The sequence below is a fragment of the Leopardus geoffroyi genome, chromosome A1 (assembly GCF_018350155.1).
Source record: "Leopardus geoffroyi isolate Oge1 chromosome A1, O.geoffroyi_Oge1_pat1.0, whole genome shotgun sequence".
Classification (NCBI taxonomy): Eukaryota; Metazoa; Chordata; class Mammalia; order Carnivora; family Felidae; genus Leopardus; species Leopardus geoffroyi.
The window spans coordinates 131002024-131021086 of record NC_059326.1 but is presented as its reverse complement, the minus strand read 5'-3'; positions in this window follow the sequence as shown (position 1 = coordinate 131021086).

Here is a 19063-nt window from a genome sequence, read left to right as displayed (position 1 = left end):
TTCTTACTTAAATTTATATGAAATTAGCCTCTGCAAGTAGTTCTGAAAACTTTCCAGTGAAATGTGGATCCCAGGAAAGACATATAGCTAAGAAAGTCTTCATATTCTATGAATTCAGTTGCCCTAGAGGTTTTAGCTGATTTCAAGATCACTATAAGTTAACCAGGCTGAAAAGTAAATCCTCTAGAGAATGAGAAGATAATCCACAGACCTGGAGAAAATATTTGCAAACGTATAACTGATAAAGGCTTGCTTTCTAAAATATACAAAGAACTGTTAAAACTCAGCCAAAAAAAAAAAAAAAAAAAAAAAGGCAAAGTGATTACATACCAGGCCAAAGCCCTTAGAGACATCTCATCGAAGAAGATACACAGATGACAAGTATATGAAAAACTGCTCCGGTCAAATGTCATCAGAGAAATGCAAATGAAAATAACAATGAGCTACCATTAGACACCTATCAGAATGGCCAAAATCCAGAATACTGACAACACCAAATGCTGGTGGGCAATGGATCAACAGGAACTCTCATTCTTTGCTGGTGGGAATGTAGGATTGTACAGCCACTTTGGAAGATAGCTGGGCAGTTTCTAACAAAACTAAATATACCCTTATCACACCATTCAATAATTTCAATCTGGTATTTACTGAAAGGAGTTGAAAACTTATGTCTATACAAAAACCTGCACGCAAATGTTTATAGCAGCTTTATTCATAGTTGCCTAAAGTTGGAAGCATCCAAGATGTCCTTTAGTAGGTGAATGGATAAATAAACTGTGGTACATTCTCCAAAATTAAATTTCCTCATTCCCATACCCTCTTTTCCTCTAATACCATTGTCCCTGTTTTAAGAACAAACATTTCTCTTACTGCAATATACATCCTGACAAGTGCTCGGCACTGAAGATAATATTTTGATATTTTGTCTTGAAGGTATTGAATATCAAGATTTGGGTGTGCAGAGCCTAATTACTTGTTTCAGAATAGAGCAACCTGTGAGAGGTGAACCACCGTCAAGAGTTGGTGTGATGGGGAAAAGGACAGGCTTAACTACTTAATAAAGATTCACACGGTCATATAACACTGCTTCCTAAGACTTCCCTACCAACATGTCATAATAAAAGACAGATTTGTCATCATGGACTCCAGAAAGTAGTAGGGGGTGCTGGCAGGTAGGAAATAACACGATAGGGCATCAGAATGCAAAGTGTTATCTACCAGTAGCAAGCCCGTAGGCTGGGATTCTTCTGTGGGACAGAAAGTCACCCAGTAACAACAATTAGCAAACATTTCTTGAGGATGTGGATTGTACAAACAACCTGGCCATGTAATAGCAGTCCCAGAGAGAGAGGAAATGACCCCTAGTTTTTTTGTGTTTTTTTTTTTTTAAGAAATAATAGATAGACCTTTCCCAAATTTCATGGAAACATTAGCTTATACATTCAGGAAGCTTAGCAAATCCCAAGCAGGGTAAATAAAAACTTAAACACATGTAGTGATATCACAGTCAAACCTGTAAAATCTAAAGATAAAGAGAAGATAATTTACATACAAGATAATTCACTTCTCATCAGAGCACAAAGGCGGCAAGACCATGAAGGAATATCTTTAAAATAGTGAAAGCAAATATGTCAACACAGAATTCTAGATTCAGCAAAAATATAATTCAAAACTGGGGGTGAAGGAGACATCTTCAGATAATTAAAAGCTGAGAGAAGTTGTGCCAACACACCTGCCTTAGAAAAACAGCTAAAAGAAGTTCTTCAGCCTGAAGAGAATGATAACAGATGAAACTCAGAAACAAAGAGCACTGAAAGTTGTAAATGTATGATTTGTGCTCTTTCCCCCTTCTCTTAGTTTATTTGAAAGACACCTGAGTTTTTAAAGCAAATATATAGTATTGTATTTTAGAATTTATCACATAGCCAAATGTGATGTCTATAATAATTGCACAAAAGATGAGGTGTTAAATGAAATTCAGGTGGTACATGTTTACCAGTTTTATATCAAGTGACACAATCTTACTTCTCAGTGGATTGTGGTAGGTTAAGAATACATAATTTCAGGACTAGAGCACCCACTGAATATAATACAAAGAGGTAAACAGAAAAGCCAATAGAGGAAGTAACATGGAATACTACACAAATATTCAATTATCCCAGAAGATGTCAGAAACAGAGGGGGGAAAAAAAAGCAGTTGAAACAAATGGAAAATAGTAGAATTAAACCCAACCAGATCAGTAATTACATAACATAAATAGAATGAGGACTCTCATTAAATGGAAGAGATTTCCATACTGGATGAAAATGTTTTATTCCCAAAATGATATACAATAACTACCTATAGATGAGAGATGAAAAAATGCACAACAGGCACTAGAAATGTCGTGGCCTAGACCAAAGTAGAAGTTTCAGCCACTTTGCCCCTGACTCTGTTTTTGTTTTTATTTGTTTTTGACTTTTGTGTAGTGAACTGTGAAGACAGTGTTTAAATCCAGGTTCTATTACGTACTAGTGACGTGACTCAGTTTCTTCATCTTTATATACATGGTGGTGGGGGGGGAGGAGAGAGATGGAAGAAGGCGTGGGAGACAGGTTTATTGTCAGGAATTGGCTCATGTGATTATGGAGACTGGTAAATCCCAGGATCTGTAGGGTGAGTCAGCAAGCTGGAAACCCAGAAGACTTTATGGTGTAGTTCCTCTCTACAGGCCAACACGCTGCAGACCCAGCAAAATCCAAAGTCCCAGCTCAAGTCGGATGGCAAGAAAAAAACTGATTTCTCACTTCCAAGGCAGTCCAGTAGGAAAACTTCTTTTACTCAGGGAAGGATCAGCCTGTTTATTCTATTCAGGCCTTTAACTGATGTGGATGAGACTGGTCCACATTAGGCACCAGGGAAGGAATCTGCTTTACTTAGTCTACTCACTTGAATGTTAATTTTATCTGCAAACACCATCACAGAAATACTCAGAATCGTATTTCACCAAACATCTGGACATCCCATGGCCCAGAACAGTTGATGATATATAAAATTAGCCATCACAACCACTACTTAACATTAAAAAAACAAATCAAAATTTTCATTGAAATTATAAGGGGTTGGCTAGGTCATAGAGTTATGATGGCCCATTGAAATAACTGAAGAACACAAAAGGGTAAGCCATTCAGGCATTGCTGCTACATGTTTGGCATAATATGCACATCATATGATGACCTAAACTGCGTAAGTGATAACTTTTGAGCTCTCTCTAGTGACACACACAAGCACACACACGCACACAAGCACACTCCTTCACAGCAAACACAACCTAAATCTGAAAGGAAACACATTTGAGCATAATAATGCTACTATGATGAAATCATTTCTGGATTCCAGGACTTGCTACAAATATGTCTCAGATTACATTTTTGTTGAGGATGCTGTTAAAATCTCAATGTAAACAGTATCATTACTATTTTTCAAATGTGCTTTTAGAAATGTTTGGGTAAGGGGTACGATGAAAACTTTTCTGCATAAATTCCAAGTGAAATCTATTATATTTTTCCAATATTAAAATTAATTTGTGTTAGTTTAAAAATGGAAATACATAGACTAGCAGAAAACAGAAGTTATTCATCCTTAATCCCATAATCCAGTGATACTTCTTCTATTAGTTCAGTTATTTGGGTGTAATCATCAGTACCCTGATTAATTTCTCATGTTCCTCAGTAAGTCTTTTTCCCCAACATTACTTCAGAGGTAGTAAGGGCCCTGGATTTAGAATTAGGAGACCTAGACTTTTAGCCCCATTGTCTTTAATGTTTGCCTGGCCAGTCTTCAGCTAGTCTTGGGATATCATTTGTCAAGAAAGAAGATTGGACTAGATGACATTATTTACTTCTTTTGACTTTAATGCTCTATGATGCTATCATAATATGAATAACTTCTTGTAGACTAATTAATATCTACCAAGAGAATACTGGACATCACTAGTTTAAGGAGTTACTGTTGAGTATAAATACCAATATTTTCTACTCTCCTATTTTGTTTCCCCATTCTGAAGTGCTTTGTTTCTTGCATGTTTCAGAAAAGACACACTTATGATGTATGTGTGGGGTGTGTGTGTGTGTGTGTGTGTGTGTGTGTGTGTGTGTGTTTGCCTTTTAAAGTGGGTTAAATAGTACCCAGAATCAGCTGAAAAGGGACTAATACTCCCTTTTGCTACTCACCATGTCACTCAACAGAAACAAGATATGGTTGAATCCATATCTTACGAACATACTTTGAAGTCATGCAATGTGATTTCTCCAAGTGGTTGTTCTCTTGACTGGTCAGATTTAGGATTGGGGTGACATTGCACTGAGCCAGATTTCCACATATAAAGTTGCTTCAGAAATCCAATGTTATGATACCTAGATGTTGAGTGCAAATATCAAGTGTTGCACAACCTATGGTCAGTGTTTCTCTAATTAGAACTTAGGCCTTCATATTTAATTTTTTTTTTATTTTTGAGAGAGAGAGAGAGAGCACAGGCAGGGGAGAGGCAGAGAGTGAGGGAGACCCAGAATCTGAAGCAGGTTCCCGGCTCCGAGCTGTCAGCACAGAGCCCAATGTGGGGCTTGAACTCAGGAGCTATCCTGACCTCAGCCGAAGTCGGATGCTCAACCAATTGAGCCACTCAGGCACCCCTAGACCTTCATATTTTAACACTAAAATGTCAACCAATGCATTCAAGGCAATAACATTATTTTCAATTTCCAGAGTCCAACATGGCATTTTAAAGCACAGTGAGATGTTTCCTAGAATTTAATTTAATAAGACTTGGTTGAGCAGATGGAGCATAGAAAGACAAGCTGTGTTCCAGTTTATTTTCTAGTCAGTGCCATTTCCCATGAACCAATCATTCTGTTGGACTTTGGAAAACATCAGCAAATCAGAACTTTAGGAGAAGGTGCCAGTAAATTAAATCTTATTGCAAAACATTACAAGTAAAGTGACTCATTTAAAATCACGAAGCCTCTTAACGAACTACTAATTTAGTTAATCAAGGTGATGTGGCTTTAGAAAGTAAATTATGCTTAAATGAGGTTCTGATGTGGCTCTAATCCTTTAAATGGCTCCCAGAGCATGCCTATACTGATGACAGAATTACAATAGAAATATCTTTGGATGCTGTGTGATCTAAGAGTTTAATGTCAGAAAGGGAAAGACTAAAATTCCAAGTGAGGCTATTATGTATTGTATGATTTATAAAGGAAGACTCCAAAGCTTCTGCATACAATTGCAAAGTCAGGAATCAAGCATACATATTCCCTGTCCAACCAACTGCAGTGGGAATAAGGAATTTTCCTTCTGTCGAGATTCTATCACCAAGCATGGGAAGTGTCTCTTATCATATGTGTTAGATATGTAAGAGCTACATGGAGAAGTTTAGGAGGAAAAACAAAAACACGGTGGAGAGGAGAAATAAAGCACTGGGGGATAGAAGGAGCTGTAGGAGCCGGATATCCTGTGGGAGGTATCCTTTATAACACCCCTTTTCTTGTTTTACCAAGACCTAAAGATGGTCCCAGCTACTTTTCTCCTTGTTACCGATTTTACCCTTGGTTACCATTTCTGCTTAATAGTTGAGTCAAAAACAAGTACCCTTTGCAACACTTTGTTTAAAATGTACCACGAGAAGACTTCTGCTTCCAAACATGGTGACATAACAGGGACAAGATAGGCTTTCCTGATTTAAGCAACAAACACAACAACCGAAATGTATGAAGCAACTTTTTTCAGACTTTGGACAACAGGCAGCATAGAAGAGTGATTCCTGAGAGAGGCAACAAATGAAATAAGGCTTAGCATTGCCTCCGTTGCCTCAGCTCACTGCCTAAAGAGTATCCAGCCTATAAAAATGGGAGGGAAACTTAACCAGAGCCCAAGAGACAGAGACAGAGAAAGAGTACTCTGGAAATCTGCAGAGAGTTCTCTTGAGTCAAGAGCAAAGGACCTGTGATAAATTCATGCACATGAGGAAACTCTCCAGGGCTGGAGGAAGAACCAATATAAAGGAACAGATAGAACAATGTCTAAGAATCACACACAGTCAGGAATAGTTTGCAAACAAAAATTGAACGAATGTGTTGTCAAATAAAGTTCTCTTCTAGAAGAATATTACCTCAATAGTAAGACTGTGTTAACTCTAGACTAAAGCCAAGTCTCAAAAGTTTTGCTTTATTTCAAATTAACTTAAATGTGCCCCAGAACAAAATTCCTAAAAATATAGGGTGACAACAAAATTCAATATTCATCAACAGAGAATTTACAATGTCTCACATCTAGTAAAATTTACCCAGCAAGCAAGGGAGAAGAGTGTATGATCCATAATGAGGGGGTGCAAATCAGGGATCAAGAGAAAGAGACCCCAAAGTGCAACAGATGATAGAATTAGTACACAAGGACATTAAAATAGTTATTTAAATATAAAAAACATGTTCAAGAAGGTAGTATAGGAGCGCTTGGGTGGCTCAGTTGGTTAGGCATCCAACTTCGGCTCAGGTCATGATCTTGCATGATCTCGAGTTTGAGCCCTGCGTCAGGCTCTGTGCTGACAGCTCAGAGCCTGGAGCCTGCTTCAGATTCTGTGTCTCCCTTTCTCTCGGCCCCTCCCCCACTCGTGCTCTGTCACTGTCTCTCAAAAATGAATAAATGTTAAAAAAATAAAGAGTATGGAAACCAATTTGACAATAAACTTCATATATTGAAAAAAAATAAACGATTTAAACAAAAAAAATAAAATAAAAAGAAGGTAGCAGAAAGTGTGGGCATAATAAAGACAAAAAAGATGCATATCAAATTTCTAGACATTGAAAATAAGTTGTCTGGGATGGAAAGCACACTGGATGGGATTGACAGCAGAGTAGACACTACAAGAGAAAAAAAAAGAGCAGTGAACTTTAAGCTGTATCAATATTAAGTCTCCAAGTTGAAACACGGAAAGAAAAGGACTGAGGGAAAAAAATGAACAGAACGTGTCCTTGACATGCAGGACATTATCAATTGTGCTACAAACATATGTAATTGGAGAACCAGAAAAGCAATGAGGCATAACAATATTTAAAGAAATAGTAACTAAAAAACTTTCCAAATCTGATGAAACTATAGATTTTTCTTCTCTAGCACAGATATCCTGAGTCAGTTTTGTTCGTTAGCCTTGTGTCTCTGATAAAAACTAAGCCACTGGAGTGGATGAGTGGAATGGAAAAATGACAAGTGTCTCTGAAGGAAGCCTGTAACTCTAAACTGAGATTAGAGAAGTGATCTCAAACCTGAGGGTTTATCATCTTGGAGTAGCATCCTGCTTTTTGCACAGCATGCACGCATAGGCACACACACATGCATGCACATCGTTGTTGTAAATCTAATAGAGAATATTTAATAGGAGTTTTGAAGAAAAAGTCAAGGTTTTCTTAAAAATCCCATACAAATTCTAGATGAACTCTTCTCCTGTCTGACTCATGAACTCCCACTAAGGGGATGGGCCATGTTAAGGTGGAAGAACACTGTTGGTAATTACTCAAATTGCCTCAGAGGAGGATATGGAGGTTTCAGATAAGGTGGGAAGTGAATTAGGAAGGATTCCTGCACACTTCTGATAGATCTGCTCACTTTGGCATGAACAAACTGAAGCTATGACAGGAGGGCTGTGCAAATACAACACCACCTCTTTGTCCAAGAAACAGAAAAGAAAACACAGATAAAGTAACTGGGTTGAAAATAAAACATAATCTTGCATTGTAGAAGAGGTTAATAAAAAGACAAATTCAATAAGTTGAGAGACAGAAGTCCAGGAAATAAAACACCAAAATAAAATGGAAAGAGAATTTACAGAATTCAAGAAAAAATGCCTACGGTCCAAAAATCAGCTTTACTGAACTAAAAGTATGAATTAGAAATAGTAAACAATGAAACAAACTGGATTAAAATTAAATTATTTCAAAGAAGAAAATATTAATACATTTACTTTGAACATATAAAAGATAAGCAAAGAGATCAAAGCTATCGGGCAGACATAATATATGAAGAAGAAAGAACATAGATATGAGAAAATAGGTGTTTCTTACAGAACATAACTCAATAATGGTAAAAATAATTGAAGACAAAATAGAAAATACAATCCCTTGAATTAATGGCACAGCTGAATATGGGGATTGTAAAATACATTATTTTAAGAAAAACTGTTATAGAGGCACCTGGGTGGCTCAGTCATTTAAGCGTCTGACCAGCTCAGGTCATGATCTCGCAGTTCATGAGTTCAAGCCCCATGTTGAGCTCTGTGCTGACAGCTCAGAGCCTGGAGTCTACTTTGGATTCTGTGTCTCCTTCTCTCTCTCTGCTCATCTCTCACTCTCTCTTTCTTTCTCTCTCTCTCAAAAAGAAATAAACATTAAAAAAAATTTAAAATAAAAGAAAAACTGTTATAGAATAATAAATAACAAGGCATGCCTTACTTTGAGCTTTCAATAAAAATACACCGTTCTTTAGGCATCACCGTAGAAAGTGAAAATCACCTGTAATGAAAAAAATATCAGGGTATTTTAACATTTTCCTGAGCTATAGGCAAATGAGTTAATAGGATTCTGAGGAATGAGAAACCCAAAAATATTGTAGCTGGACAACTTGATTCTCATTTGTTAAGTAAATGGGTTAAAATTCTCAAATAAAAGAGCAAGCAAACAAACTTTTTCAGATGCTATCTTGCTAACACATCAGTGGAAACGACACAAAACTATAAATGGAGGCTGAAGTCCCATATGTCAAAACTTACAAGACTATATCTAAGAATATATATATATATATACACACACACACACACACATATACAGCTAAGAACTATAAAATAGTTATTTTATTATATTTCTTATATCATATAATTTTATATATATATATATATATATATATATATATATATATATATATATATAGCTAAGAACTATAAAATAAAATATATTCCCTCCTCCTATCTTGATCATTATACTTCTCAGCGATCTATTTTAAATTTAGAAGTTTTCAGCACAAACCAGAACATGATTGTACAGAAAGAGCCAGGCCTGACCCTAGGACACTTGCCAATGTTTGGCACCATGAGAGACCTCATTTGCATATGTTTGAATACCTTAGTCCATTTGTCTTGTGGTGGCTTCATCCGCATTCAGGAGAAGGACCTGGGAAGATGTCTGTGTAGGCTCTGGAAACAGATTCATAGCTGTTTGGGTAGAGAATGATGAGCTCTAAAGTGCCCCAAATGCAGTCTAGAATAGACACAACAATAGAGCTGCAAACTCTTTGTTCCATGGGCAAAGATCTGAATTGGGATAAGCTCGTTCAAGGTATAGGGCTGGGGCAGAAACCCCTCCTACCCAGGCCCTTACAAGGTGGCCTTATAGGGTGCTACTGGTGGCAATACCACACGTGATTTCTTCTTCAAGAAACTACTGAGGAAGGAACCCTGCCAACTAAGCAATGAATGGAGAAAACAGTAAGGGATTAAACCACTGCTCATTTTCCGAAGATGGTGGAGGAATGTTTACAGTGTTTGGCAGGAAAAAGATCAAGCCCACAACTTTATAACTTTAAGCATGTTTTTCTAGTATAAAAGGCAACAGACTGGCATTTTAAGTTGCATACAAATTCACGGAATAGAGGAATTATGAGTCTTTCTTAAAAAAAAATAATGATTAAATCCATTCAACCAAAAAATAACTACTGAAAAGAGTGGCAAAAGGGCTGGTAGTTATCACTGCATCTATTTAAATATAGAAACTTAGACTAAATAGCAGAGAGAATTATGGTCATAGAACAGAATATAAATGTTATAAACCCTGTAATATAAGAAATTATATTGCCAAAATTAAGGGGTGGAAAGTAAAGACAGAAGCATATGCAAGAGGGCTAATTTCCTTATTTTTCAAAGCAGGGAGTCAATGATCCTACCTCATATTGAAACATGTCATTTAAAATAAATCATAACTCTAGATATTTAACGTTGTTTCATATCTGTGTTTCTTACTCATACCAGAGTATGGAAATTATATACTGAAATGAAGAAACATGTTTTTTTAATGCTTATTTATTTTTCAGAGAGAGAGAGACAGAGTGTGAGCAGGGGATAGGTAGAGAGAGAGGCTTCAGAATCTGAAGCCGGCTCCAGGTTCTAAGCTGTCAGAGCAGATGTGGGGCTTGAACTCACGAACCGCGAGATCACGACCTGAGCCGAAGTTGGATGCTCAACTGACTGAGCCACCCAGGTGCCCCAAGAAACATGTTTTTAAGTTTTAGCCATTTCTTCAGTTTACCTTGGGTTTTTTCTTTTGTTAAATGCAAAAATTAAATCTCATACTTAAAAAAAAAGTGTCATGTGTAGGATGATCAACTTTTTATGCAATTGCCTGTCTTGATTAGTCTATCTTTTTCCTCCCTCCCTACTGATCTCTTCACTTATCCTTATTTTTGTTTACCACCATCTTTTTCCATCTATCTGTCCATTCCTTGATCTGTTAATCTTCGTCAAGAGGTTTCTGGATAGATAATTCATATAATTCTGTAGTGGTACTTGGGTTATTTTGTTTTCTTTGTACTTATGTCTATTTCTGGATTTCATTCTAATATAACAATCATACAAAAGTTTCACAAAAACAAGTTGTTATTTGAGCCACCTGGATTTATAGACAACTGAGGCAGAATATTTTGGGGGAGCAAATTCCTTGTGGAAGTTTTTTGCAGATACAGACGGCACAGGAGGAGAAAGAATAGTGAAGGAAGAAGAATGGGATTATTGACCTAATTGTCAAGAGCCTTTATTAAACTAAAGGTTAGGCTTAGGTCCTATTGATACACACGTATAGATCAATGTCATTGCCCATCGTTTTTTTTTTTAATTTTTTTAATGTTTATTTATTTTTGAGAGAATGAGAGAGAGAGAGAGAGAAAGAGTGTGAGCAGGGGAGGGACAGAGAAAGAGGGAGACACAGAATCGGAAACAGGCTCCAGGCTCTGAGCTGTCAGCATAGAGCCTGATGCTGGGCCCGAAACCACGAACTGTGAGATCATGACCTGAGCCAAAGTCACCTGACCGAAGTCACCCGACCTGACCTGACTGACGCCCAACTGACTGAACCACCCAAGCTCCCCATCTTTGCCCATCTTTGATTAGAATTTTAAATGACTCTCAAGGAGTGAAGTCTAAGTGGAATATTACCTACTGATATTTAACCAGGGCTCTTGCTTGGGGAGGAAAGCCAGTTTACAATGCAGTCATATCCCTTATTCTCTCCATTTGAGCTTGGTTGCTGAAATCTGCAGTAGATACAGAGATGGAGAGAAGCAACAAGTGAGAACTCTAGAGAATGGAATGAGGAACACATCACCTCAGGGGATCTCTGCAAGGAGTTTTATATCGTAGGGGAATGTGTCCAAGATTTACTGTGCAATTAGTCCTTTTCTCACTCTATGGAAAACAAACAGAATAGAGACATCAGGGGAAATACTGTGGAGCCAGAGGTCCTGCAACACATTGGGAGAGTCACTGGGCTCCTGGCTGGTCGGGAATCACAGAAAGCTAAGAGACCCCAACAAGACTTGGAATGACAGAAGCAGACAAAGAAGAGAATTAAGCCAGGACCTTTGGGTTTAAATCTGCAGAGTGGAACTGACAAAAATAAGTTGGACATGGAATTTCAAAGACATCTCTTTTCCTCTGGTACATGCCTCTGGTAGCTTATTTTTTGAATACATGCCTCTGGTAGCTTATTTTTTGAATTCAAATTTAATTTCAGAAGGGGTGGGGATTTCTTTTTTTCTAAATTTTTTTTTTTCAACGTTTATTTATTTTTGGGACAGAGAGACACAGAGCATGAACGGGGAAGGGGCAGAGAGAGAGGGAGACACAGAATCGGAAACAGGCTCCAGGCTCTGAGCCATCAGCCCAGAGCCCGACGCGGGGCTCGAACTCACGGACCGCAAGATCGTGACCTGGCTGAAGTCGGACGCTTAACCGACTGCGCCACCCAGGCGCCCCTGGGGTGGGGATTTCTTATGACATACTAGAATCAACCAAGTGAAATTGTTTTTGTCAATTTCACGTGGTTCAACCTAGTATTGACTTCACTGTCCTCCTGATCTCCCCAGGGTCAGACAGATTTGGGTTTAAGTTGTGGCTCAGTCATATTCGAGCTTTGTGAATACTGGGCCAACTTCCACTCTGAGATTCACTTTCTTTATCTGGAAAGTGGGAATAATATTATCCTAGGGTTGTAGCAAAGATAAAAGGAGTTAATGTTTATTAAGTATCCCAGGAAGTATTCAGTGGCAGTTTTTACTACTTTTGTCATCATCAAACACGTTTCTGGGTCACTCTTCCCTTCTTAAACTCCTTCTCTGATGTTCCATTGCCCTTGAGATAAATTCAGACTTTTCGACAGGTCTTAAAAGGCATTTCATGGCTTCTGGCTTTGGTTTATTGTGACTACCTGTGTTTTTGCCATTCCCATAAAAATGCTCACGTCAAAGTGAAATCTTTCTTCCTTTTTTAAAAAAGATTATTTATTTATTTTGAGAGAGAGTGTGAGCAGGGGAGGGGCACAGAGAGAGGGAGAGAGAGAATCCCAAGCAGGACCCAAGCGCTCAGAGTGGTGCCCGATGCAGTCCTTGAACCCAGGAACCTTGAGATCATGACCTGAAACCAACAGTTAGACGCTTAATTGATTGAGCCACCCAGGTGCACCAAAGTGAAATCCTTCTATTGCTCAGCAATCCACTGTTTGCTCTCATTTCCTTGGCCTAGAAATCTAGTTCCCCATCTCATCTGTGTCCTTCCTACTAACAGGTGCCATTTCCTCCTGGAAACTTTGAGACACTCTCTATTCTGATTACATAACAGAGCTCCCGGAGAACATTGTATCTTGTTCCTCAGTTCACTCACTACCCTTTATTATAATTATTTGTTTCACATCTCTCTCTCCCTTTGGCAGCAGCTGTATCGGGCTTATTTTCCATTGTGTCCCACAAATGATAGTGCTGGATACATTTTAGGGGCTCAGCCATTCTCTGCTAATGCTACCACATTTTAAGAACTTCCATTATAGCAAATTCATTTTTTTTTCTATTCTCCCAGGTACTTTTCCCTTTAGATACAACTCACAGGTGTGAGGACTGGCTGATGAGGAGAAAAAAATTCCTGCAATTATTAAATACAATGGATTTTAGTTGATTCCAATATTAAGTCTTCCTTTGTTTAGATTTATTTGAATTTTCAAAGGGCAATGGGTATTTAAAGTTATGAACCTAAAAGAAAATGTTTTGGAGTGCCTGGGTGGCTCAGTCAGTTACGTGTCTGACTCTTGATTTTGGCTCAGGTCATAATCTCATGGTTAGTGGGTTTGAGCCCCACTTTGGGCTCTGTGCTGACAGTGTGGAGCCTGCTTGGGATTCTCTCGCTCCGTCTCTCTTTGCCTCTCTTATGCTTGCTTGGGCACACCTCTCTCTTTCAAAAAATAAATAAACAAAAGAAATTTTTAAAAATTTTAAAGAAAATGTTCTAAACATGATTGAAAAATGTTATTTACAAGACAGGCAAGGTAATCAGAGGAGAGAGTTCTTATTAAATGATAGTTTAATCAATGTTACAGAATATTGTTTAGTTTTTCTTTCAAAATATTGCTTTCAACTTTTATAAGGTTATTATTTTGAGAAAGAACGGGCACCTGTGTGCACATGCACATACAGGCACACATGAGTGGGGGCGGGGGGCAGGGAGAGAGGAGAAAGGATCCCAAGCAGGCTCCATGCTGCCAGCACAGAGCCTAATTCAGGGCTTGATGTCATGAACCATGAGATCATGACCTGAGCTGAAATTGAGTCAGATGCTTCACTGACTGAGCCTTCCAGGCTCCTCTCAATTTTTTATTTGATTTATTTAGCTTACTTTTTTTAAATATATGAATAAGAGCTTAATTTTCTCCAGCTCAGTAGAAGAAGAAAAAAAAATCACAAGATATTTGGATAAAGATACGAACATTTTTATTTCAGGATGGTGTGCTCTCCAATTTAGAAAGAGGCTGGAAAGAAAAAACACAATATGATGTTCCTTCACAGTTCACACAATATTCTTAGCACTTCTGTATTCTGGACACCAAATGTGTGGTAGTTTTTCCCTCTCTAAGCATTTCTGCGATCTAGCTGGGTGTCCCATCAATTTGTCTCAATGCTGACTCTATCTACCTAGAGACAACTATCAGATCCCTCAGGTTAGAGGCTCAGTCTCACAACACTGCCTTCACCTCAAATGCTGACTATAAGTACAGGTTGTTACGTATGCTTCTGATGACTGTTAGAAATCAGAGGTTCCCATGACCCCCTCTTCAGGTTTGATCAGTGTCCTAGAACAGCCCACAGAACTCAGGAAACCAGTTTACCTACTACATTCCCAGCTTATTATAAAAGGATATAATTTAGAAGCAGTCAGATGGAAGAGATATTTTCATGCCCTCTCTCTGAGCAAGTCCCTGTCTTGGCCTGCACAGCTAATGATGTTTGCCCAGCCCCTTCCTTCTGTGTTTTATGGAAGCTTCATTACAAAGGCATAATTGGATAAGTCATGACTTTTTTTCTCTCAGTTTTTATTGAGATATATTAATATTGTATACATTTAAGGTGTACAACAGAGTGATTTGATATCTATCTATCTTGCAAAAGGATTACACAATAACTTCACATCCATCACCTCATATAGCTACAAATATTTTCTTATCTTGTGATGAGACCTTTAAATACTTACTCTTAGCAGCTTTCAAATGTATAATACAGTTTTTCTAATGATAGTCACCACTATATATCACATTTTCTTTATCCACTCATCTGTTGATGAACACCTAGGTTGTTTGGCTTGGCTAATATAAATAATGGTGCAAAAAATAGGGGGCCTGGATGTTACTTCCGGTGAGTGAATTCTTTCCTTTGGATATATGCCCGGCAGTGGAATGGTTAGTTTATATGATAATTCTATTTTCACTTTTTTTTTTTTGGAGCCTCTGTAGTGTTTTCCATAGTGGCTATACCAATTTACATTCCTACGAGCAGTGTAAAAGGGCTTCCTTTTCTCCATATTCTTGCCAGAACTTGTTATGATTTGTCTTTTGGATAACAGCCCTTCTAACAGGTGTGAGGTGATATCTCATTGTGGTTTTGATGCTCAGTGATGGTGAGCACCATTTCATGTACCTTATGGCTATTTGAATATCTTCTTTGGAAAAATATATATTCGGCTCCTTTGCCCATTTTTAAATTGATTTGATTTGATTTTTTGCTATTGAATTGTATGTATGTATTTCTCTCTCTCTCTCTCTCTCTCTCTCTCTCTCTCTCTATCTATATCTTTATGTTTGTATATATTTGGGTATTAACCATTTATCAGATGTGTGGTTTGCAAATATTTTCTCCCATTTCATAGGTTGCTTTTTCATTTTAGTGATTATTTCCTTTGCTGTGAAGAAGTTTTTATAGTTTGATGTAGCCACTTGTTTATTTTTTATTTTGTTGCCTCTGCTTTTGGTGTCCTAGGAAGTTGCTCACAAGACCCATATCAGGGAGCTTTTTGTCTGTGTTTTCTTCTGGGAGTTTTAGGGCTTCATTCATTTTGAATTAAGTTTTGTGAGTGGTATAAGATAGATGTGTAGTTTAATTCTTTTGCAAGTGGATATAAATTCCACCAATACCATTTATTGATGGCACTGTCCTTTCCCCACTGAGTATTCTTGGCTTACCTTTTCAAATATTAGTTGACTGCATATGCATGGGTTTACCTCTGTGCTCTTGATTCTGTTCCATTGGCCTTTGTGTCTGTTTTTATGCCAGTACCACTCTGCTTGATTATTATAGCTTTATAATATAGTTTGAAATCAGGACGTGTGATACCTCTAGCTTTGTTTTCTTTCTCAGGATTAATTTGGCTATTTGGGGTCTTTTGTGGTTCCAGACATATTTTAGGATTATTTTTTTCTAAAAACTGTAGTTGGAATCTTGATAGAGATTGCATTGAATCTAGAGATGGCTTTGGGTAGTGTGGACATTGTAACAATAATACTTCCAATCTGTCTTTCCATTTATTTGTGTTATCTTCAATTTCTTTCATCAATGTCTTGTAGAGGTCTTTCACCTACTTGGTTACATTTATGTGTAATTATTGTTTTTGATACTATTACAAATGGGTTTGTTTTAAGTATTTATTTTTTAGATAATTCATTGTTAGTGTATAGAAACACTTAATTTTTTTCATGTTTTGATTTTGTGTCCTTTAACTCTACTGAACCTGTTGATAGATCTAAAATTTTTTTTGGTAAAATCTTTAGGGTTTTCTATACAGTCATGCCATCTGCAAAGAAAGACAATTTTACATCTTGCTTTCCGATTCATTCGTTCATTCATTTTTGCCTAACTGCTATGGCTAGTGCTTCCAGTGCTATGTTGAATATGACTCATGGGAGTGGGTACCCTTCTCTTGTTCCTGATTTCAGAGGAAAAGTGTTCAACCTTTCAACTTTAGGTCTAATGTTAGCTCTGGGCTTGTCGTAAATGGTCTTTGTTATATTGAGTTATCTTCTTTCCATACCTAATTTGTTGAGAATCTTTAACATGAATGGATGTAGAATTTTGTCAAATGCTTTTCTTCTACCTGTTGAAATGATCATAAGATTTTTATCTTTCATTTTAATTAATGCAATATATCATATTTGTTAATCTGCATATGTTGAACCATCCTTGCTCCCATGGATGGATCCCACTTGATTATACTGTATGATCCTTCTAACATGCTGTTGAATTTGGTTTGCTGGTATTGTGTTGAGAATTTTTGCATCTATATTCATCAAGGAAATTGGCCTGTAGTTTCCTTTTCCCATAGTCTCCTTCTCTGGCCTTTGTGTCCAATTCTTGTCTTGTAAAATGAGTTTGGGAGTGTCCCTCCTCTTTAATTTGTGAATTTTCCAGTTTTCCTCCTGTTACCAGTTTCTAGTTTCAATACATTGTAGTCGGGGAACAAATGTGTGTATGATTTGAATTGTCTCAAATTTCTTTACTCCACTATATTGACAGAATCATCCATGTTTACAATTAGCCAATTAGAAATATAGAAAGTAAAGGTTTTTCATGTTTGCTGCTAAAAATTATAGGATATAGCAGGGATCATTTATTGCATTCTCTGTAGCAAATTGCTCCAATGGCTTGGTCCTCTTCTTTTGCTTGTATTTACTGTAGAAACATGCTTTATAATCCTATCTGAAAATGTGCATTTACTCCATTACCACTCTGTTATCGCCTCCCCAAATGTTGTCCTTGCAAAATACCAGCAAAAAAGTGCTTGTGTGAATGGGACTTTGAAAAGAAATTGTATTTATTGCCTGGTGTTTCACGTTCTCAGAGGACTTTTAGTGGCATAGGCTTTTACTAAAAAAAAGAAAACCATTCTGTATTAATTGCCCTTTCACAGTATAAATGCTTAATCTCCAACAAAACATTATTTCCTATTATTCTTTTCTCCTAAGGAATACCAGGGAAGAATCAAAATTTTCAAACTTTATATAAAGGAAGGATGCTTTCCCTCTTATCATAGAAAGTAAAATGGACACTACTGAATATTTTTTTTAACTTTGAAGGGTAGAAAGAAAAAAAAAATCCCGTAGTTCCACCTATAAGAGATGATACCCTTAAACTTCCCTCATTGTTGTTGTTGTTTTTTTAATGTTTATTTATTTTTGAGACAATGCGAGCGACAGAGTGCAAGCAGGGGAGGGGCAGACAGAGGGAGACACAGAATCCGAAGCAGGCTCCAGGCTCTGAGCTGTCAGCCCAGAGCACCACGCGGGGCTCAAATTCACAAACCATGAGATCATGACCTGAGCTGAAGCTGAATGCTTAACCGACTGAGCCACTCAGGTGCCCCAAACTTTCCTGGCTTTTTAAACAGCTCAGTTTCTTCAAGCACTCTGCACCCATTCTCCTCCAAGCCACAGGGCACTTTTAGAAAACCCAGTGCATGAATCTCCCCTGGCACCAACTTGGTGCCTCATATTTTCCATTCCATTTTCTCCTACCTCCTTGTTATCCTTCTGACAGCAGAGAAGGAGTGTGTTGATGGTGATGCTGTCAGACCGATCAAACTCTCCTTCCTCCAAGTCTAGAACCATCTCAGCAGTGGGGGCGTGCTGGTTGATGCAGGCCATAGACTTTTTGAAGGTTTATGTTAGATCATCTCCTTGATTCGTCATTTCAGCTTGCCTTCTCATCATTGTCCCTTGGGGCCAACCCTACACCCCATGGTTTCATAGCCTCTTAACTGCTATGACTACGTTGAACTCTTGGAACCCTAGGTGACCACAGGACACTACTTTCTTAAAAATGGTGTTTGGACACATCCATTTTGTGCATACTGCCTTCCTCTTGACCCCTGAAAGCAAATTTACGGGGCTGCAGATGAGGAAGTAGTAATTATTTTTATGGCTCTTGACACCTAATGCCAAGTTATTACTCTTATTAATTAGCATGCAGTCTATATTGATAATAAAATTTTATCTGACAACGTTTTTTGTTGTTGTTGTATGACTCCATTTATTTATTTATTTTTGAAATTTGTTGTCAAATTGGTTTCTTGACAACGTTTTTTTTTTTTTTTTTCAACGTTTATTTATTTTTGGGACAGAGAGAGACAGAGCATGAACGGGGGAGGGGCAGAGGGAGAGGGAGACACAGAATCGGAAACAGGCTCCAGGCTCTGAGCCATCAGCCCAGAGCCCGACGCGGGGCTCGAACTCACGGACCGCGAGATCGTGACCTGGCTGAAGTCGGACGCTTAACCGACTGCGCCACCCAGGCGCCCCTTGACAACGTTTTTTTAAGCATACATTTACCTAGTTAATTTCTGTCTTTTAAAACGACTTTCGTTCAGGTTTTATTGAGTTCTCATCTTTCACTTGTTTTTTGGCAGGATCTTCTACTGCCTGTGTGATTGCGGAAGGTCTACATACACTTTCAAAGCGTTTATGA